The sequence below is a fragment of the Eschrichtius robustus genome, chromosome X (genome assembly GCF_028021215.1).
Source record: "Eschrichtius robustus isolate mEscRob2 chromosome X, mEscRob2.pri, whole genome shotgun sequence".
NCBI classification, from domain to species: domain Eukaryota; kingdom Metazoa; phylum Chordata; class Mammalia; order Artiodactyla; family Eschrichtiidae; genus Eschrichtius; species Eschrichtius robustus.
The window spans coordinates 103,673,259-103,695,827 of NC_090845.1; the positions used below are offsets into that span (position 1 = coordinate 103,673,259).

Consider the following 22,569-nt stretch of genomic DNA (forward strand, 5'->3'; position numbering starts at 1 on the left):
ACGCGGGAGATAGCCGACATACTCAAAATATCCAAATCAAGTGTTGAAAATCATTTGCACCGGCTTGGTTATGTGAATCACTTTGATGTTTGCGTTCCACATAAGTTAAGTGAAAAAAAACCTTCTTGACCATATTTCTGCATGCGATTCTCTACTTAAATGTAATGAAAACGTTCCGTTTTTAAAACAAATTGTGACGGGCGATGAAAATACTGTGCAATAACGTGGAATGGAAGAGATTGTGGGGCAAGTGAAATGAACCACCACCAACCACACCAAAGGCCGGTCTTCATCCAAAGAAGGTGATGTTGTGTATATGGTGGGATTGAAGGGGAGTCCTCTATTATGAGCTCCTTCCAGAAGACCAAACGATTAATTCCAGCAAGTACTGCTCCCAATTAGGCCAACTGAAAGCACTTGACGAAAAGCGTCCAGAATTAGTCAACAGAAAATGCATAATTTTCCATCAGGATAATGCAAGACCGCATGTTTCTTTGATGACCAGGCAAAAACTGTTACGGCTTGTCTGATTCATCCGCCATATTCACCAGACATTGTACCTTTGGATTTCCATTTATTTCGGTCTTTACAAAATTCTCTTAATGGAAAAAAATTCAATTCCTTGGAAGACTGTAAAAGGCACCTGGAACAGTTCTTTGCTCAAAAAGATAAAAAGTTTTGGGAAAATGGAATTATGAAGTTGCCTGAAAAATGGCAGAAGGTAGTGGAATAAAATGGTGAATGCGTTGTTCAATACAGTTGTTGGTGAAAATGAAAAATGCCTCTTATTTTTACTTAAAAACCAAAGGAACTCTTTGGCCAACCCAATATAATAACAGCTGGAAGATGTCTTGGAGTAAGTGTGACTACTGCATTGCAATAAAAATTAGGAAGTAATTTCTTACAACTGTGACATATGTATATCAAAGCTAAAAAAGAAATACGTTTTCTCCCCTAAATAGTAATATGTTTAAAGGTGATACCCTCTTATATATCTTGAAAGGTCCTCAGGAAGTAAAAGAATCTTTCACAACTGAAGTGACATCGCTACTGATCATTCAAAATCCCGAATTAAACTTCTGATCAAATGCTTTCTCTAAAACATAAAATGAAGTCCTTTGTTGTTTCATGAGAAATACTCGTCATTAGAGTTTTGTGTCAACGTTCCATGAGATGAAAAAGTATATAATTATGGTCACAGTTAGCCTTATATTGTTATACTTGCATTTAGGAAATTGAATTGTAAAATTAAAGATGTAGAAAACAATGCTCCAAATCACTCAGTAAAGAGTAAGAAATAAATTGTGGTGAAACAGCAGAGGCCACCCTGCGTTACTTTGCTTCTTCCACCCCCAGGCTGAAATAAGCCCGAGTCTCCTCTTTAAGTAATAGCCTTGTAAACACAATCCGCACCCCCCATGCCATAACTGCCTGCCATTTCTCTCCATCAGTATTAAGTCAAGGTAATAGTTAAAGAGTGTTAAGAAATTAATCTCACGGAGTGAGTAATCTTGGGCTACAGATAGATACATTTCCAGGTCAGTTTAGTTACTTTACCTAAGATCCTTTTGGGTACAGCTTACTCTAGCCTCCTCTTCAGGATTGTACATTTTAATTCCATCCTGCTTCTTTACCCCTAGGCCAGGTAGCTCTCACTCAACATCTCTAGATAATAAAGAATTCAGGTTGTCTCTATCAGGTCATCTAGGCACAATCTGAATTTTCATTAGACTGCAGGGATTAGGTCATACCCATAACCATAATTTTAGGGCCTCCATTAGCTCACATTTCACTAATGTGTAAACTAGAAAAAGTACCTCTTTGGCAAATGTATGCCCTTAGGTTCAAGGCTTGGCGAGTGGATCATGGGCTGGATTTCAATCCCTTTTCTCCCATGGCTGGACACAGCCCTGCCTGGCAACTGTGTGTATCTTGCACAGAAGGTTGCACCAGGCAGGCAGTGGATATATGTATACAGACGGAATATAGGGAACCCCTAAATTTAACTAAATTGCAGGCCATGCCTTCACAATTTAGGGTAATTCCTCCATCCCTCTGGTTTTTAAACCCAGAAGTCTCTCATGGTGAAAGAGAGAGTCAGATGTGCCTTGATTTGAATACCCACTGGTGCTACCTGTTACCTGGCAGCTTTTGAAACCCTGGATAAATTCCTCCATTAAAGCTTCCTCATTTGTAAAAGAGGAATACTATTTACGTAGTCTGCTGTGAAGGTTAAAGAAAATTATGTATGCAAAGCACATTTGGCGTTGTAGAATACCAATACATCCTATTGTCTTTCACTGTATTTGTCCTTTAGCCTACTTTCTCTGCTTATTTGGATAGCTGTTTTCCTCTGGAAAGAACAGAGCCTAAAACTCTGTGTTCAGTTCTGTTCTCCTCTGTCAGATATTAATTATCATCATAATAATAGTTAACATTTATTAACTGCTTACTGTATCTAGGGACTATTCCAAACCCTTCCATGTATTATCTCATTTAATGCTTACACCAGCTTTTTGAGAGAGGGACAGATGTGGTCAGCGGTTTACATTTGATGAAATGAATCTGAGAGAGGATAAGTCACTTAACCCAAATTACACAAATAACTATTGGCTGAGAGGGATTGGAATTTAGGCTCTTCTACGCTAGAATCCTCATTCTTTCTTTCTTTTTTTTAAAATTAGGTGAGGTGGTAAGCCACCCAAATCCATTTTCTCCCATCTCTGCCCTGTTCTGTGCCCCAAGAGCGTGGCCTCACTGGATTCTATCACCCAGGCGTCCTTGCCCTCTGGTTTGTAGTTGGGCTTGGCCGGTGTGGGGAAGTGTCAGGAGATTAAAGGTGGGAGGAAGAGACCAGTTAGGATATTTCTTCTCGCCACCTGCCCTTTGCCTTGGCACACTTCTGACAGTGGCCATGTTCTTCTGTGGTCACAGCTGCAGCTTTCACCAAGCTCTGGTAACGTTAGTTCCTCCCCCATCTCTTTCTGCTTTTGTAGACATAGGATAGAGTCCTTATTCTTAACTACTCAAATTATACTATCTCCCAGGAAGTGTCTGATTCATTACAGGTGAGCGTTCGTCCTTGTGAACATTTACATCTATCATCTAAAATTTCTCTGCTTTGTGATCAAAGAGAACGGAATGCTCCATACAAAGAATGCAGTCCCAGAATAGAACATGGGTTCTCAGGAGAGTTGTGGTTGAGATGGTGGGTTCTGGATTCTGAGTGCCGGAGTTTGAATCTTCTTGCTGTGGGACTTTGGGCAAGTTGCTTAACCTCCATTGCCCTCCATGCCTGTTTCTTCATGTGTTAAATGGGAGTAAAAAAAAAAATCTACTTAATTAGCTTTTTTGGGTGAGGATTAAGTACTGTAAATACATGTTTAAAAAAAAAAAAAAAAAGCATTTTGAATAGCGCCTGACATACATAAAGACCTCAGCAAAAGTTGACACATTAGTATGCATATTTTCATTTATGACCTAGCCACCATATTTCAGATTACAGTGTACACCCAAAAGTATGCCATACCTTAGGAATTCTTGTTATAAGGAAACTGAATTTAATAAAACCAATGATCGGGGTGATTACATTTTACTAAATTATCTTTTCGGAAAAACATAAGACCCCTGGATATTTTTAAACAGGGAGCTTACTCATACATATAAAATGGAATGATTTATGAAACTTAAATATTTTTCAGAAAAAAATTCACTAATTTACTTATTGCTGCATAGCAAGTTACCCCAAAACTTAGTGGTTTCAAAGAGCAAACATTTATTATCTCACAGTTGCTGTGGGTCAGGAATATGGAGGAGCCTCTGCTTGAAGGTCTCTAACACAGCTCAAAAGAGGGAGGAGTTGCTTTCAAGCTTGCTCACATGGCCTAAGTCCCTCCCTGGCTATGGCTAGTGAGATCAGTTCCTTACTACTTGGGCAAAGAATTACTCAAACTATGATAGTTGGCTTCCGCCAGAGCAATGGCAGAGAGAGAATATGAATGAGATAGGGTGAGAGATGGCAAGTAAAACGGAAGCCAGAGTCTTCTTATAATAGGAAGTCATTTCTCGAGGTTAGTTTATATCACTTTTGCTGTATTCTGTTTGAGGCAAGTCACTAGTTCCACTCCACATTGGAGGAGGGATTACACAAGGGCATTCATCTCAGAAGGCGGGCGCCTTTGGGGCCATTTGAGGGACTGCCTACCTGAACTGAAATGGAGGAAAGCAAGAGATACCTATTCATCCCTTTTGTCAAACCCAAATTATTAGTTAAGGATCAATTTCTGAAATGTTATCGATTTAGAAGTTTCTTATTAGATTTCTCTTCTCCATGCTTAAGTATAATTTTCATGACTGTGTGCTCCTTTAAAATCATTCTCCTTTCAATATTTAGTATAACTTTCCCTGGATGCCCATCTTTTCCTCCTCTTCCATTGGCTTTTCACCTATGTTTCCCACCAAAAATGTTCAGGAAAGAGACAGACTGCATTAAATCAAGAGCATAACTATTTCCATTGCCCCAGATGTGATGCGTATGGTTGGGGAACTGAGTCCTTTCTTTGAACTGGATTTAATTAAAAGACCATGAAATCAGTATTAAGATGGGGTCAAGTTTTTTTAACAGTACTATGAGACTGTAGATTAGAACAAGAGAAATTGCATCCAGAAATGACTTTATGGGTGTCAGCTGAGTAGCCTACGTGATACTTGAAGCTTTTCTAGGATGCTATTTTTCTGCCTGCTTATATGCATTGAAAAAATTGTCAAAATGTGTCAGAAACATACTTGCTCTCATTTTTGCACACTAACAGTAGTAAAGTTGGAAGCTGGCAGAGTTTGAATATTAATATACATTTCTGTGAGTTTAAGAAGCAATTTATGATTTTTCCTCACCTTTCCACATTCCATTCCATTATGGAAATGGGAAGATTTAATAGTCTTATAATATGCTGTATCTTCTACATTTCTACTTCAGTGTTCAAATAAAGCTCTTGCCACTGGCATCTGGGAATATCAAGAACATTCTAGACCCTCTTATATATGTATTTAACTAACCTGACTTTGTGTCTTAATCTGGCTCTGCGGACAGAGAGTAAACCCAGGGAGTGCCTCATCCTTATCTTATGTACCAGCCACACTGAAATTATTGATTACTGTCTCCACACCCATTGATTCTGGCAGTGGCAAAAATACAATGTACAGGCTAGTATTTTTTAAAATAAAGGTAGGCCCATTTTGTTTTAATGTATTACATAGGCAACAAAGGAAAAAGTAAGTGTAGTCCCATTTTTCATTCCACTCTTTTTTCCAGAGTCCTCACTTCAGCATATGTATATACTTTCAGGATGGTTCTATGCATCCACAAACAGCTATATCTAACTAACCCATTGGGTCTCATATATCTTGTTTATGTGGCCACCTGGCATCATAACATGCATTTTGTGTTGTAAATTGTTTTATTTGCTTAACAATATATCTTCAGTAACTTTTTCAGGGCAGTATATATAGATATAATATTATAAACCATGTTACTAGCTATATGATATTCTATATATAATAATAGCTGTATAGCATAATTGAGGTATGATTAATTTAACCAGTCTGACACTGATGAACACTTACATTGTCACCAACTTTTCCCTACTAAAACAATGCTACTGAAAACTATTTTTGCCTGCTTGTGAGATTTTTGTATGACAAATTCCTTTTGAATCAAACAATACATGCATTATACATTTTTTATAGAGATTGCCAAGTTGTTTGTTAGTGAGCTACAAGAGAACAAAGATAGATAACGATATCAAGAAAACAACACATGAACAAAACGAGAATTTCAACAATGAGACAGAAATCATAAAAAAGAACCAGACAGAAATTGTGGTGCTGAAGAATACAATAGAAATAAAGAATTAAAAACTCAATGGAGGGCTTCCCTGGTGGCGCAGTGGTTGGGAATCTGCCTGCCAATGCAGGGGACACGGGTTCGAGCCCTGGTCTGGGAAGATCCCACATGCCACGGAGCAACTGGGCCCGTGAGCCACAATTACTGAGCCTGCGCATCTGGAGCCTGTGCTCCGCAACAAGAGAGGCCGCGACGGTGAGAGGCCCGCGCACCGCGATGAAGGGTGGTCCCCACTTGCCGCAACTAGAGAAGACCCTCGCACAGAAACGAAGACTCAACACAGTCATAAATAAATAAATAAATAAGTAAATAAGTAAATAAATAAATAAATAAAAGAACGTGAATTTCTAAAAAAAAAAAAAAAAACTCAATGGAGAACTTCAACAGCAGACTTGATCAATCAGAAAAAAGAATTATTGAATTTCAAGGCAAGTCACCTGAGCTAGAGGAGGACAGTGGTCCACAAGGCTCATTGCAGACAACATGGAGGAAATGTGTGCAAGCCAGAAGAGTGCCCCAGAGGCAGCGTCCGGGCCATGGGTGTGGCAGGGAGGCCTGGGCTTTCGCCTCCCTCTGGTTCCTAGGAAGCTGGCCAGCAGTCAGTGCAGGAGCAGCAACAGCAGAGGTGTCGGCTCCAGCACATCTTCCTCCTCTGCTTCAGCCTGAGCTGGGGGTGTCCAGGTCACCCAGGTGGCTGGAAAGGGGGTCAGCTGCCCAAGAATGGGAATTCTCTTCACCAGGATAGGGAGACTCTTCAAGCACCAGGAGCACAAAGTTATTGTTGGGGTGGATAATACAAGGAAAAGTATCATCCTTTACCAGTTTTCTGTGAATGAAATTGTACATACATCCCCTACAATAGGCAGTCATGTAGAAGAGATAGTGATTAATAATGCATGCTTCCTCATGTGGAATACTGGTGGCCAAGAATCTCTTCATTCTTCCTGGAACACGTACTGTAGTAACAGAGATTTTTGTAAATAGTTGTTGTGGACAGTACAGACCAAGAATTTCTGTAATTAGAGAACTCTATAAAATGTTAGCCCATGAGGACCTAAGGAAAGCTGGATTGCTGATTTTTGCTAATAAACAAGATGGTAAAAAGAATGCATGACTGTAGCAGAAATCTCCCAGTCTTTGGAACTAACTTTTATTAGAGATCGCCAGTGACATACCCAGGCATGCTGTGCTTTTACTGGGGAGAGACTATGCTAAGAAATTGAATGATTTCACAATTTAAGATTAGATGATCTCTACTGACCTCTCCTCACAGACTTTGTATAAGCCAAGTGTCGGACTTTACCTGAAAGCTGTAAAAATGAATGGTTTAGATATATATATATATATTTAGATATATATATGAACTAATTTTTCTTCTTATAGAAAAAGTTTAAGACCACTTATTTGAAAGCAAACATGAAGTCTCACCTTCCAATCCGCTTTCTCATTAGCTCCTTCCAAACCAAGGGCTTAAAGCTGTGATTGACATTTTTCTCATCATAAGTCCTCTCGGGACATTATATAGTCTGTGCTAGGTAGAAAGGGAAAGGAAGACATTTTTAACTTTGAGAGCTTTATTATCAGTATAACCCTCCCTTGTTGAATGTTGTTCTCTTCTTGTTGTATTTAGTCAAAAGACAAATCAGCACAGATATTCAGTTTCCAATATTTTAAAATGTAATATAACTTACGAAAAGTATTTTGCATAAGGTTGTTTATGTATTGTGTATATACTTCAAGTTAATGCTTTATGTTCTAAAGAAAAGCAAATTACACAAAAGTTAATATTCTTAGTTATGACCATAATGAGATGAGTATGGGTATTGGTTTTAAGTGCCATTTTATACTTTTTCCCTATGTTCTCTGTATTATACTAACCAATCCCCCAAATCACTGAGCTGCTCTTAAAATAATAATAAAGAAGAAGGAAAAATCTTGACATTGTGTACCTACTGTTCTGTTGATCAAATCACATACATGAAACTAAGTAATCCAACTGAGTGAAATATCAAGTTCTTGGCTTAGTATTACTAATGGGCAGAATTGCACATTGAGCAATTATCAGATTGTTGCCTTTATTGGACCCTATGCCATCTAAATTACTAAATAAACTGTTAATCCATTAATCAGCCTATCATTAATTGTATTTAAAATTATCAAGTGATTTTTTTCAGCATTAATTAAAAACTGTTGTGTGAAACATGTCTACCCAGAAAAGTATCACTATAAATATTACCAAATAATTTAGCTAGAGTCTTCTTAGGTATTAAATCATATGTCCAGCATTTAAAGTGAATTTGAGATTAAACGTAAAACATATTTTCTAAGCAACACAGATATTAGGAATTGGAATAGTTTGACAATTGTTAAAAAAAAAAAAAAAACAAACCCAAAAAACAATTTCTAATGCTTTTAAGAATTTGGTTTAAAAATTGATCAAGATGATATATTATTTTCACTAAGAAGTAACTTGGCCCAAAATACCTTTCATGTTTTCTTAGGGTATTTTCTTTCAGTAGCTGAAAGTTGAAGGTATTTCTATTGTAACTGTAAACAAACTTATACTTAATGTGTTAAAACATATTCTTGAGTATTCAGTATATCTTTCATGCCTTGAAAATCTGAAAGCTACTCCAAACTGGCATGTTTTAGAATATTCAAGAAAAAAGTAATAACCACTTTTAATAATACCAGCCTTTTAGATTTCATGAAGATTTTGATGAGGAATAATATTACATGCTATAAGCACTGACAGAACTTTGAAAGTTCCCTTCTATGAAATATAAACTACCAATATCTAAATCCAAGGCAACCATGGGAGATCAGTGTTTAACACTGGATGTTTTGTGTTTCATATTTATACTATAATTGTCAAAATGCAAGTATAACATTTTAATACTTGTCAACGTGCTTTTACAAAAGTAAATCCTAAGTTACTAAGCTTTCAAGACAAGTCATTTGAAATTATACACTCAGATTGAACAAAAAGGAAAAAGAATGAAAAGCGTAAAAAAAAAAAATCCTATAGGACTTACGGGACACTATCAAAATGAAAAAACATATGAACTATGGAAGTCCCAGCAAGAGAAGAGAGAGAAAAAGACAAAGCTTATTTAAAGAAATAATGAATTAAAACTTTCCAAAACTTGGAAGGGAAATGGACATCAAGTATCATGAAGCTCTAAGGACTACAAAGAGGGTCAATCCAAAGAAGACTACACCCAGACACACTATAATAAAATTGTCAAAGTTCAAGGAAAAGGAGAGAACTATGAGAGCAGCAAAGAAAAGTGGCATTGCGCCTAACTAAAAGCTTTTGCTCAGCAAAGGAAACAAAATCAACAGAGTGAAAAGGCAACCTACAGAATGGGAGAAAATGTTTATAAACCATATATCAGATAAGGGATTAATATCCAAAATACATAAGGAACTTATACAACTCAGTAGCAAAAACCCAAATAACCCAATTTAAAAAACGAGCAAATGACCTGAATATACAGTTCTCCAAAGAAGACTTACAAATGGCCAACAGGTATATGAAAAGGTGCTCAGCGTCACTAGTCACCAGGGAAATGCAAATCAAAACCACAATGCGATATCACGTCACACCTGTTAGAATACCTTTTATCAAAAGTCAAAAGATAAGTGTTGGCAAGTATATGGAGAAAAGAAGAGTACCTTCGTACATTGTTGGTGGGGATGTAGATTGGCATAGCCATTAGGGAAAACAGAATGGAGAGTCCTCAAAAAATTAAAAATAGAACTATGGGAATGATCCAGCAACTCTACTTCTGGGTATATATCCGCAGGAAATGAAATCAGTATGTCAAAGAGATATCTCTGCACTCCACTCCCACGTTCATTGCAGCATTATTCACAATAGCCAGGATATGGAAACATCCTAAGTGTCCATTGATGGATGAAGAAAATGAGATATATGTGAGAGATGTATGTATATATATACAGACACATACACACGCAATATATGATTTCATTTAAATGTGGAATCTAAAATAGTCAAACTCATAGAAACAATAGAACGTTGGTCACCTGGGGTTGGGTGAAGGGAGAAGTGGGGAGATATTGGTCAAGGAGTACAAAGTTTCAGTTACAGAAGATAAGTGATAGAGATCTAGTATACAGCAATGTGACTATAGTCAACAATACTGTATCTTATACTTGAAATTTACTAAGAGAGTAGATCCTGTGTCCTCGCTGAAAAGTAAGAAAAGAAAAAGAAAATGGAGAGTGCGAAGTGATAATTAGCTGGATTGTGTGATTATCTCACAGAGAATATCTATATGAAAACATCAACTTGTACACTTTAAATATATTCAACTTTTATTCGTTAATTATACCTTAATAAAGCTGGAAAAAAAGATTAGAAAGAGGCAGTGGTATACAGTGGTTAGGTGCACCAGCAACTTTACAACTGGTATCAGGCAGAACTTTGTTCAAATGCTAGCTCCTCTACTAAGTAGCTCTATAAGTTTGTGCAAGTTAATAAATCGCCGTCAGCCTCACTTTCCTCTGCTCATATAATGGCTGTAGTAATAATAATACCTATTGCATAAGGATGCTTAAAATATTTAGCACAGTGTCTGGTCCACATTAAGTATTTATTACTTTTATTATAGAGCCTTAATCGAATGACAAATGAACTGCTTGAGTTTTAATCATGGTCTGGTATGAGTCTAGGTTATTGATCCAAGTTGGTAAATTCAATGTCTTCTGAACTTTACCCCAGCCATGTCCCTTACTATATTGGATACCTCTCAAATATATACTTTATATCTATATTCTGACTCTTGTCCCAGGCCCATATTGTCTTGTCCGTGCTTCCAAGTCATTTAACATTCTCAGGGAATAGTAATTCAACAGATATAGATGGATTTTTAAGATTTTGCTGATCTGTTTTATTATGGCTCATTGACATATAAATGTGCTAATAAATGTTTAATAACTGGCTATCTAGAAAAATGCATACATGCATGTAGGTGCATGATTGTAAATTTCACTAACAGAGTATGTATAGCACACAATTTACAAATAAAATATACTCTATCATAAATTCCATATAATCAATTGATTCTCACTGAATGCTGTCTTTGTTTTTGGTGAGCTTGTGTATTCATAGCCAACCTGTGGTTGTAATTAACAAATGAGGGTAGTTCTGGCATTGAGTGTTGACTGATAGTTTTGTTTCTATTAGTGAATAAGATGAAAGTGAAAAAATGGAAAGTGTCAGAACATAGCATGTTCATCAGTGATGTGAGTGACTTTTCTGCTGAATCACCCAATGGTTTTTGAATGCTGGAATAGTAATTCCTCAATTTTTTGTGCTATTTAGAGCGTAATGGTCACAGACCTAATTTTAAAGTTCAATCAGCATTAAGATTTTCTCTATCATGTTTTTGCTAGACAATAAAACCAACAACAAAAATAAATAAAGCAAGCCATTATTTGTAGTATCTACCAATTTCTGTGGTGTAAATATTCCAGGACTCCATGGCCAAGTTCAAATGACCCACATGATGTCACTGAACATACAGTTGAGATATGTAGCAGTAAACATTACAGATAATATTCCCACCACACAGACACAATCAATATAAACAACCTCATGTATAAATAATAGTATAATATAAATAATTAACTGATGAGTTTTGAGTTTTTATTTCTTTGGTTTTAATATAATTTGCCTAATTCTAAATTTATATAACTTATTTTTTAATGGCTTGCAAAATTTTTGAAAATGTAACAATTGACTCTCAAGAGCCATCTCAAGCACAACACTGTTATAAATGTTGTAGTATTTGCCCTTTTTTTTTTTTTTTTTTTTTTGGCCGCACTGCACAGCTTTGGGGGATCTTAGTTCCCCGACCAGGGATTGAACCTAGGCCCCGGCAGTGAAAATACCGAGTCCTAACCACTGTACTGCCAGGGAATTCCCGTGCCCTCAATTTTTAAAATAGCCTTCCATAACTCCTCTTCTCCCTCTGGCCACTTCTACCTATATCTCTGTTTTCTATTTTTATCAGCCAAAAATCTTTAAAAGTTACATCTATCCACTCTCCCCATTTCTTTATTTCCCATCAACCCACTACAATTTAGCTTTCTGCCCCATTCCTCCATAAAAACAGATCTGGCTAAGCTTACCAGTGTCTCTAAGTTAAATAGATTTTACTATTCTCATTTTATTTGACCTCTTAGCAGCAATGTTTACTGTTGACAAATGACTCAATCCTTCCTGAAAACTCTTTTCCCTTAGGTTCTACAATACTTATTTTGCTTCTCTGCTTCTTTGCCCATTCCTTCTCTTCTCCTTTGCAAATGCATCTTCCTCAACCCAGCTGTTATATGTTGTAATCAAGATTGTTCCTAGACCCCACTGGCTTCTAATTCTATAATCCTTCCCAAGATTTCAACTACCACATATATTCAGATGACTAAAAAAAAAAAAAAAAAAAAATATATATATATATATATATATACACATGTATCTATCCCCCCAATTTTTAAAGTGTAAACTTTGTTTTGTATATGTATACCATCACCACAGTCAAGATAATGAACATATCCTTTACCCCCAAAAGTTTCCTGGTGTCCATTTATAATCTCTCTTTCCAGCCAATGCAACCACCATTCCCCAAGCAACCACTTATCTGCTTCCTGTCACTATAGACTAGTTTGCATTTTATCAAGGTTTATATATATATATATATATATATATATATATATAAATGGGATCCTACGCTCTATTTTCTGGCTTTTTTCACTCAGCGTAATTATTTTAAGATTCATCTATATTGTTGCCTGTATTAATAATTTATCGTCATTGCTGAGTGGCATTCCATTATTATATGGATACACTGAAATTTGTTCATTCATTCACTTATATCAGTAAGACATTTGGGTTGTTTCCAGTTTGAGATTATTACAAATAGAGCTGCTATGAACATTTATGTATAGATCTTAGTAGGGAACATATGCTTTACTTTCCGTCGGGGAAATACCTAGGAATGCAAAGGCTGATTTGTATGGCAGGTTTATTTTTAGCATTATAATAAATTGCCTACTGTTTTCAAAGTGGTTGTGTAATTTTGCATTCCCACCAGCAGTGTATCTGATTTCTGCATCCTTACCGACGCGTGGTATTTTCAGTCTTTGTAACGTTAGCCTTTCTAGTGGGTATGTAGCAGTACCTTAGTATGGTTTTAATAGACATTTTATTAATGGCTAATGATCTTGAGCATAATTTAATGTGCTTATTTGCCGAGTTTCTTTTTTTACGTTTTCAAATATTTTGCCCAGTCTTAATTCCGTGTTTTCTATTCTAACAAGTTCTAAAAGTGTTTTTAGATATTTTAGAAGTTCTTGGTCAGATATTTGCTTTACAAATATTTTCTCCAAGTCTATGGCGCATCTTTTCACACTTGTATCATTGCCTTTTTAAGATATACTTTTGATGAACCGTTATTTACTGAGTATTTTTTTATTTGTTTTTGTTGTACTTGAGATATCTTTGTTAAATCCAAGGTTGTTAAGATTATCTCCTGTTTTCTTCTAAAAGTTGTATGATGTTCATTTCTCTATTTGGGTTGTGATACATTTTCTATTAATTTTTATATATAGTGTGATTGAGGTTGAAGTTAAATTTTTCTTTTGTCTATCTAATATTTCCAGCACCGTTTTCTCAAAAGATCATCTTGTCACCAGAAATTACCTTGGCAAATTTGTTCAAAAATTAATTGACTATATATGAGTGACTCTCTATATGGAATCTTTCCTATTCCGTTGATCCATGTGTCTGTACATCCATATACACTGCACTGCCCTGATTATTGTATCTTTTTTTCAGCTTTATTAACGTACAATTCGACAGAAAACATTGTATAACTTTAAGGTATACAACGTGTTGATCTGATACACTTATATGTTGCAAAATGATTACTACATTTGGGTTGTTTCCAGTTTGAGATTATTACAAGTAGAGCTGCTGTGAACATTTAGCGTTAGCTAATACATCTGTCACATCACATAATTACCATTTCTTTTTTGTAGTGAGAACATGTAAGATCTAGAATAAGTCATGAAATGAGGTAGTAAGTCTTCCAGCTTTATTCTTTTTTTTTTTTTTTCCAAATTGCATATATATTAATATGTAAGTAAAGGGGGTACACTAGAGCAATTATCAAGATAATTCTGATGATCCTCAGTATTCCATTGCTGGACCTATCCATTGCTCATTGTCTTCAATGGATTTCTTTTTCCACTTTATTTTCCAAATGTAGATATGGAGGTGAAAATTATATAAACCAAAAAATGGTAAACGGAAGCCTCCTTCTTGGGGTACTCAATGTTAACTGCACTAGGTCAATATTAATGAAGTTTAGCCAGGGCATTTATCTGCCAAGAATATTGTGACATAAATTCATGGCTTGGAAAGGCTACCTAAAGGAAATTCCTGAGATTCCAGGCCACTATATTATTATATTTTATTAATTTGATGAGATAAAAGTGACTACTAATGAATATATTGCACCATTCTCTTCTCAATATGGAAGCAACTTTAACGTTATATCTATACAAGCGTAAAAGCAACCAGCTACAATTTGAATAATTCATTCAGTCAAGGAACTGGATTTTTTTATGACATCAAATGACCAGTTTGACTTTCACTGAATTGACTGGTTGGTTGACACTTTGAGGAGCATTAACTTGTCATCCTCATCATTACCATGAAATAGTATTTATTAAGCATCCACAGTTGCAAGTGATATAAAGTTAGCCAAATAATTGTAGACTCTGCCCTTTAGGAGTTTATGATCTGGAAACTCAACGTATCCAGATGAGCTAGATGCCGTTTAGCAGAGTACTGCTTGTAGGACTTTGAGAAATGCTACTAAGTGGCTGTAAAAGATCAATTTTCTACACAAAGTGCCAAACTATGGACTAGAAAGTAAAGTAGTGCACATGGTGGGTGCGGGTAAGTGATCTTCTCACTTGAGATGGTGTTATTTGGGCTGAATTTCAACTAGAGATATCCTCTCCCTTCAAAAGATTGCAGCAGCGCTTTAGAGAGAGAAAATGACATGTCTGAGCTTTATCAAAAGCAAATGAGTCCTTCGGGAATCTGGGAGTGAGTAATGACGGTGGGGGATGCAGCAGGGAAAATGGTATTTTTGGCATCAGAATAACTAGGCTCTATTCCAGCTTTGTCCCTCATGGGTGGGCACTGGGTAATTTATTTAACTTCTCTGCATCGTAGTTTAGTTATTCACCTGTAAAATGAGAAAGCTGTAATCATGTTTATGCCTTCATGATATTTGAAAATCGTGCAGAGATCCTGCAACGAAAAGTGAACCCAAAATGAATTTATACAAGAACAGTCACAATAATGAATGTTTCTAACTGGGCTGAGAGGGCTATACTTTTGAAGGAAATTACGAATTTGTATGAAATGCAGTTTTAACTTTTAGAGAGTATTTGTGGGTTGCAATAGATTCACCTCTTAAAAATTACCCTTTTATAATCCAGTTAAAGTATTTTGTTACATGGTTCATTTAGAGCTTATTCTTTGCTGTTACAAATGAAATATGTCTAATCAATAGTTTATCTATTAGAATTTTTGGCGAGGAATCACAGAATGTAAGATTCGGGAAGCCCATTAGAAATAATGTGATCCTATTCTTTATATGAGAACATAAGGAACCTCTGACAGTGAACTACTTGCCCAAGGTTGGGCGATAAGCTAATAGGAAAGCCAGTACTAGAATCCAGGTTTCCTGTTTATTTCAGTACTTCTGTAAAGTATTTCTGTCTTATAATCTTCCATTTCTAGAAAGTGTGTCACAATGGACAACCACTTTATGAACTCAGAAGGGACAGCTGGTATTTGTGAGTGGGCACTACTGTGTGCCAGGTATAGTGCTAAAGGTTGGGCATATGCTATTTCAAATAGTCCTCACACAATCCTGAGGAGACATTAGCAACTATTCAACAGATGAGGAAACAGGATGAGAAAATTTAAGTAACTTACTCAAAGTCACACTGCTAGAAGTAGTTGAGTGAAGGTTCACGTTCCAGCCTGTCTGACACAAAAGCCCATCTTTCCACTACATCGGACCCTCTCCCTGGGAAAGTGCCATTACCATTTTGAAAATTCTTCAGGGCCCAACTAGATGAGTCAGCAGCACTAATCGGACAAGACATTGGGAAGTTCATCTTAAATTCTGTTTTTTCTTCCCATGCTCTTCTTCCACATTTCAGTGATCGTGTCCATTCTTAGACATCCAGCTCTACTCAAGCTGTTCTTAGTATCCTTTATGGGCCTGGCTTCCTCAGACAATAGTTAAAATTACATTTTCTCATGATTATTCCACGTTTATCTGTTGCATTACTTTTTCTCATACGTTTTCTCCATTTAAACTCCTGATTGCCTAATTAACTTTAGTATTTATTTGGAAGGAAAATAATATGATGTTTACACTATGCAGATGTGATAGAGGCTTACTGTATTTTTTTTTCTTCCAGACATCATTCCATCTGCCCAATGACATAAAACAATCAACGTGACACCTTTCCCACATCCATTAGGTAAGAACTGGGACCTCCTTGTCTAGTTTCAGTGCATCAAACTGAAACTATAACTGAAAAAACACAAGCTGAAGGAATTTAGGAACAAATAGCCTGAGAACAATCTATTTATTTGCTGTTCACAGGAAGAATATGGGTGGAGTTTGCAATGCCTATTATTTAAACTCTTGGTAATGTTGTTTACATTAAATAAGATAATGAGTATAAAATGCTTAGCACATATGTAAATGCTTAAAAAGACCTAGTTATCATATATTGCTTTGGATGCTACAGAAAGTTGCAGAAACTAAAGAGCATCTGATTAAATTTGGAGTGGAGAAAGGTCCATTTAGGTTTGAGTTATTTTCTGAGTCAATATCTATTTAGAGACTGACTGTGTGTGTTTGTGTGTGGCGGGGGAGACTAGCTAATTAAGCGGATGCAATATAGAAGTTCTAGATTATTATATAAGTCAAACTGATATGATCTCAATTTTTCCTTTATATTTGGGATAAGTTAGTAAAAAGTATTTGTACCTAATTATATAATAACTAAATCCTGAGGCCCTTAACTGTCAAAGATTAAATGTTTTCTTACAGGCAGATATATGTGAAAAAAAAAAAATATTGTTGCTTGTCTCCAGTGAAACACGTTTAAATGTAAGGATGAAACCTGCACATTTGCATGACCTGATTACTCATAATAGGAGAGAATACTGTATATTTTAATATATAATTAAATTCGGCAAACAAACAACACAGCAAAAACTGTTCATTCTCATTCTGATGAAAAATAGTTCTTAAAATATCCAGGATTGCATCTTCCTTGAGATATGTGTAACGAAAGCCTATATTTGGCTTTAAAATCATTGATCTGATTTGGAGCTGTCGGGCAGGTATGTTAATATAGACAGTGTTTCTGGCCAGGGCAGTGTCTATTCTGCCTGAGCAGGCTGCTCTGCCATCACTGCCTATTTATAGAACAATGTAGAACAGGGTAGGCATATCTGCAGGGCAAAACATCATTTTATCTCAATTGTAGGGTTGCATATTAACCTGGGAGTAGGAAACTATCCTTTCCTATCACCTACTTTGAAATCAAATGCACAGAGTAATTTTTCACCTTTTGTAAATCTATCCCTCGTATTTCTTTCTTGAAAGCTACTACCATGTTATCTCATATTTAGCTGAGTGAGTACATACTTGTTCCAACGCTTTAGGGAGTTTCACTATGTATAAAGCTCATTATTTAATGAAATTAGACTTTAGATAAGGGGTAATATAAAAGTAAGATTGCTTTTTGTAAATATTTGATATATTAGCCCAGAGAAAACTAGAAACACAGGAGATCACTGAGAAAATCTGGCATTGTATATAACCATTTTTATACAGTGGCTTTGACAAATAGGCATGTCCCACTCCTCTACAGAAATGCTAAATATATATTACTAAACACAGTGATCAGACAAAATAGTGATTTAGGAGAGCAACTGATTGATTGATTGATTGGTTAAATTTTCAGAGAGTTATGTTATTCAGTGATCCAAATTAGTGGTGTACTTAGAAAATTTTGAGGGGGGAATAAAATTGCAGACAACCTATCTTCGGCTAATCAGATCCTTGAGCATGATTTTGAGACATGTTTGATGATGTGTTAATCTCTTTGAAAATGATGAGGTAGTAACTTGACACAGGGTCTGGAGAATCCATATAATTCAAAATATGTGCTTGATCACAACCTGGCCTCATTCAGTCTAACCAATAAGCATTTACTGAAGTACTCTGGTTTGGGAAAGGTCATTGTATGATATAAGACACAGTGGAGTCTCTATGAACGTGTGTGTAAATGTGTCTCTGTTGTGGGATGATAGAGGAATTGATATTATTATCAGTATAAAAGAAACTAAACACTATCACTTCTATAAGAAAATATCTCCTATTCAGCATCTCCTTCTTCCCTTATTTCCAGTATCATGCTGCTTTTAACACAGAAAATAGAGAAGTAGGAGACAGACTGGCTAGTCATGGTTAAAAAACTTTCTGTTGATGCTAATAAGTTAATGAACAGACAAAAGGGCTTTCTTGGCCTTCCCCTTCATGCAAGGCACACAAAAAAGACATTATAAAAGACAATGAAAAATGACCCCTGATTTCAATCACTTCTTTTTTTTTTTTTTTCTTCTGACTGCTCTTTTGTCTCAAAGAACTGTGTCCAATCTGGCCTCATTTCTCCCACAATGTGCCTACTGTGTGGCATCCACATTGTGTAGCCAAAAAAAATGGAGTTTAGAAACAAATTTGAGCTCCACCACTGTATGATCCTAGGCAAGTTGCTTAACATCGTTTTCTGATACTTACTTTACAAACTGAAAAAAAGATTATGCGAGGATATAATGATCTCTACAGAATTAGTTTACCATGTGTGAAATTCTAGTGCTCATAAACTTCTGTTTACCTCTTCCTCAGCCATAAGGATTTTGGTTCAAGTGTTTATCTGAATTTCAAATCATACCTGATTAGGATAGTTTATAAATAGGAGGGGGAACTATGGACTACACATGAAATTGGAAAGTAAAGGAAATAAGGAAGATTAAACCAGCCTTAGGATTCTCTTCCGCTGTTAGACATGAGAAAGCTAAGTAGTGGCGGAGTCAAGGAGTAGGATTCACTCTTCCATAATCTCCACTGGCCACTTACATATATGGTTACTCTTAAATAAGAATACTTTTTAAACCAAAACAAACAATGTGCTGGCTGTGTAAATGCAACGTCAAGATGAGAGTCCTATAACACTCTTACAACTAGATAAACATAGGTAGAACAATGAAATAATTGGACCCCTATCTATCTTGCACGAATCACAAAAATTAGCTCAAAATGGATCAAAGACTAAAACCTAAGAGAGTCAGTGATACCATAAAACTCCTTGAAGAATCTCCTTGCCATTGGTTTTGGCAATGACTTTTTGGATATGACACCAAACGAACAAACAACAAAAGCAAAAATCAACAAATGGGACTACATCAAGCTTAAAAGCTTCCACACAGCAAAAGAAACAACAAACAAACAGAATGAAAAGGCATCGTAAAGAATGGGAGAAAATTTTTACAAACCACATATCAGATAAGCGGTTAATATCCAAAATATATAAACAGCACATACAACTCAATATAAAAAAAAAAAAAAAAAAAGCAACCCAATTAAAAAATGGGCAGAAGACCTAAATGGCCATTCGGATGTCTTCTTTGGAAAAATGTCTAACAGGTACATGAAAAGATGCTCAACATCACTGTTCATCAGGAAAATGCAAATCAAAACCACAATGAAACGTCACCTCACACCTGTCAGAATTGCTATCAAGAAGACAAGAGGGGAGAATCTTCAAGATGGCAGAGGAGTAAGCTGTGGAGATCACATTCCTACCCACAAATACATCAAAAATACATTTACATGTGGAACAACTCCTACAGAACACCTACTGAACGCTGGCAAAAGACCTCAGATTTCCCAAAAGGCAAGAAACTCCCCACGTACCAGGGTAGGGCAAAAGAAAAAAGAGACAAAAGAATAGGGACGGGAGCTGCACCTCTGGGAGGGAGCTGTGAAGGAGGAAAAGTTTCCACACACTAGGAAGCTGCTTCACTGGCAGAGACAGGGGGTGGGCGGGGGAAGCTTCAGAGCCATGGAGGAGAGCAGCAACAGGGGCTGCAGAGGGCAAAGTGGAGAGATTCCTGCACAGAGGATTGGTGCAACCAGCACTCACCAGCCTGAGAGGCTTGTCTGCTCACCCGCCAGGGCAGGTGGGGGCTGGGAGCTGAGGCCCGAGCTTCTGAGGTCAGACCCCAGGGAGAGGACTGGGGTTGGCTGCGTGAACACAGCCTGAAGGGGGCTAGTGCACCACAGCTAGCCGGGAGGGAGTCCGGGAAAAACTCTGGACCTGCCTAAGAGGCAAGAGACCATTGTTTCGGGGTGTGCGAGGAGAGGAGATTCAGAGCACCTCCTAAACGAGCTTCAGAGATGGGTGTGAGCCACGGCTGTCAGCACAGATACCAGAGACGGGCATGAAACACTAAGGCTGCTGCTGCAGCCACCAAGAATCCTGTGTGCAAGCACAGGTCACTATCCACACCTCCCCTCCCAGGAGCATGTGCAGCCCGCCACTGCCAGCGTCCCGTGATCCAGGGAAAACCTCTCCGGGAGAGCACACGGTGTGCCTCAGGCTGTTGTAATGTCACACCAGCCACTGCCGCTGCAGGCTCGCCCTGCATTCCATACCCCTCCTTCCCCCCAGCCTGCGTGAGCCAGAGCCCCCTAATCAGCTGCTCCTTTAACCTAGTCCCTTCTGGGTGAAGAACAGACGACAGAGGGCAACCTACATGCAGAGGCGAGGCCAAAACCAAAGTTGAACCCTAGGAGCTGTGAGAACAAAGAAGAGAAAGAGAAATTTCGCTGTGCAGCCTCAGGAGCAGCGGATTAAATCTCCACAATCCACTTGATGTACCCTGCATCTGTGGAATACCTGAATAGGCAATGAATCACCCCAAAATTGAGGCAGTGGACATTGGGAGCAACTGTAGACTTGGGGTTTGCTGTATGCAACTGACTAGTTGCTGATTTATAAGTTAACCTTAGTTTAGTTTTTAGCGCTTGTTATCATAGGTGGGTTGGTTTATTGGTTTGGTAGCTCTCTTTTTCTTTAAAATTTTAAATTTTAATAATTCTTAAATTTTTTATTTTAATAACTTTATTTTATTTTTTCTTTCTTTCTTTTTTTTTTGTCCCTTTTCCTCTGAGCCGTGTGGCTGACAGGGTCTTGGTGCTCCGGCCAGGTGTCAGGCCTGAGCCTCGGAGGTGGGAGAGACAAGTTCATGACAGTGGACCACCAGAGACATCCTGGCCACACGTGATATCAATCGGCGAGAGCTCTCCCAGAGATCTCCGTCTCAACGCTAAGAGCAGCAAGTTCCAGTGCTGGACACCCCATGCCAAACAACTAGTAAGACAGAAACACAACCCCACACATTAGCAGAGAGGCTGCCTAAAATCATATTAAGGTCACAGACACCCCGAAACACACCACCAGATGCAACCCTACCCACCAGAAAGACAAGATCCAGCCCCACCCAGCAGAACACAGGACCAGTCCCCTCCACCAGGAAGCCTACACAAGCCACTGAACCAACCTTCCCCACTGGGGGCAGACAACAAAAACAACGGGAACTATGAACCTGCAGCCTGCAAAAAGGAGACCGCAAACACAGTAAGTTAAGCAAAATGAGAAGACAGAGAAATACACAGCAAATGAATGAAAAAAGTAAAAACCCACCAGACCAAACAAATGAAGAGGAAACAGGCAGTCTACCTAAAAAAGAATTCAGAGTCATGATAGTAAAGATGATCCAAAATCGTGGAAATAGAATGGAGAAAATAAAAGAAATGTTGAACAAGGACCCGGAAGAACTAAAGAGCAAACAAACAATGATGAACAACACAAGGAATGAAATTAAAAATTCTCTAGAAGGAATCAATAGCAGAATAACTGAGGCAGAAGAACAGATAAGTGACCTGGAAGATAAAATAGTGGAAATAACTACTGCAGAGCAGAATAAAGAAAAAAGAATGAAAAGAATTGAAGACAGTGTCAGAGACCTCAGGGACAGCATTAAATGCACCAACATGCAAATAATAGGGGTCCCACAAGAACAAGAGAAAAAGAAAGGGACTGAGAAAATATTTGGAGAGATTGTAGTCGAAAACTTCCCTAACATGGGAAAGGAAATAGTCAATCAAGTCCAGGAAGCGCAGAGAGTCCCATACAGGATAAATCCAAGGAGAAACACACCAAGATACATATTAATCAATCAAACTATCAAAAATTAAATACAAAAAAAATATTAGAAGCAGCAAGGGAAAGGCAACAAATAACATACAAGGGAATCCCCATAAGGTTAACAGCAGGGCTTTCAGCAGAAACTCTGCAAGCCGGAGGGGAGTGGCAGGACATATTAAAAGTAATGAAAGGGAAAAGCCAACAACCAAGATTACTCTACACAGCATGGATCTTATTCAGATTCAACAGAAAAATTAAAA

At 37.3% G+C, this 22,569-nt stretch overlaps 1 long non-coding RNA gene and 1 pseudogene across 1 annotated transcript in view; both read left to right on the plus strand.

The window, feature by feature from the left end:
- The window catches only part of LOC137757146 (uncharacterized), a 119,131-nt gene extending 96,922 nt beyond the window's left edge, over nt 1-22,209 (plus strand). Inside the window, exons 2-3 of the long non-coding RNA XR_011072304.1 lie at nt 16,439-16,501; nt 21,274-22,209. This is a non-coding gene — a long non-coding RNA (uncharacterized lncRNA). The remainder of the gene's footprint in view (nt 1-16,438; nt 16,502-21,273) is intronic.
- LOC137757395 (ADP-ribosylation factor-like protein 5A pseudogene) lies at nt 6,623-7,117 on the plus strand (annotated as a pseudogene).
- Nucleotides 22,210-22,569: the final 360 nt, after the last annotated feature.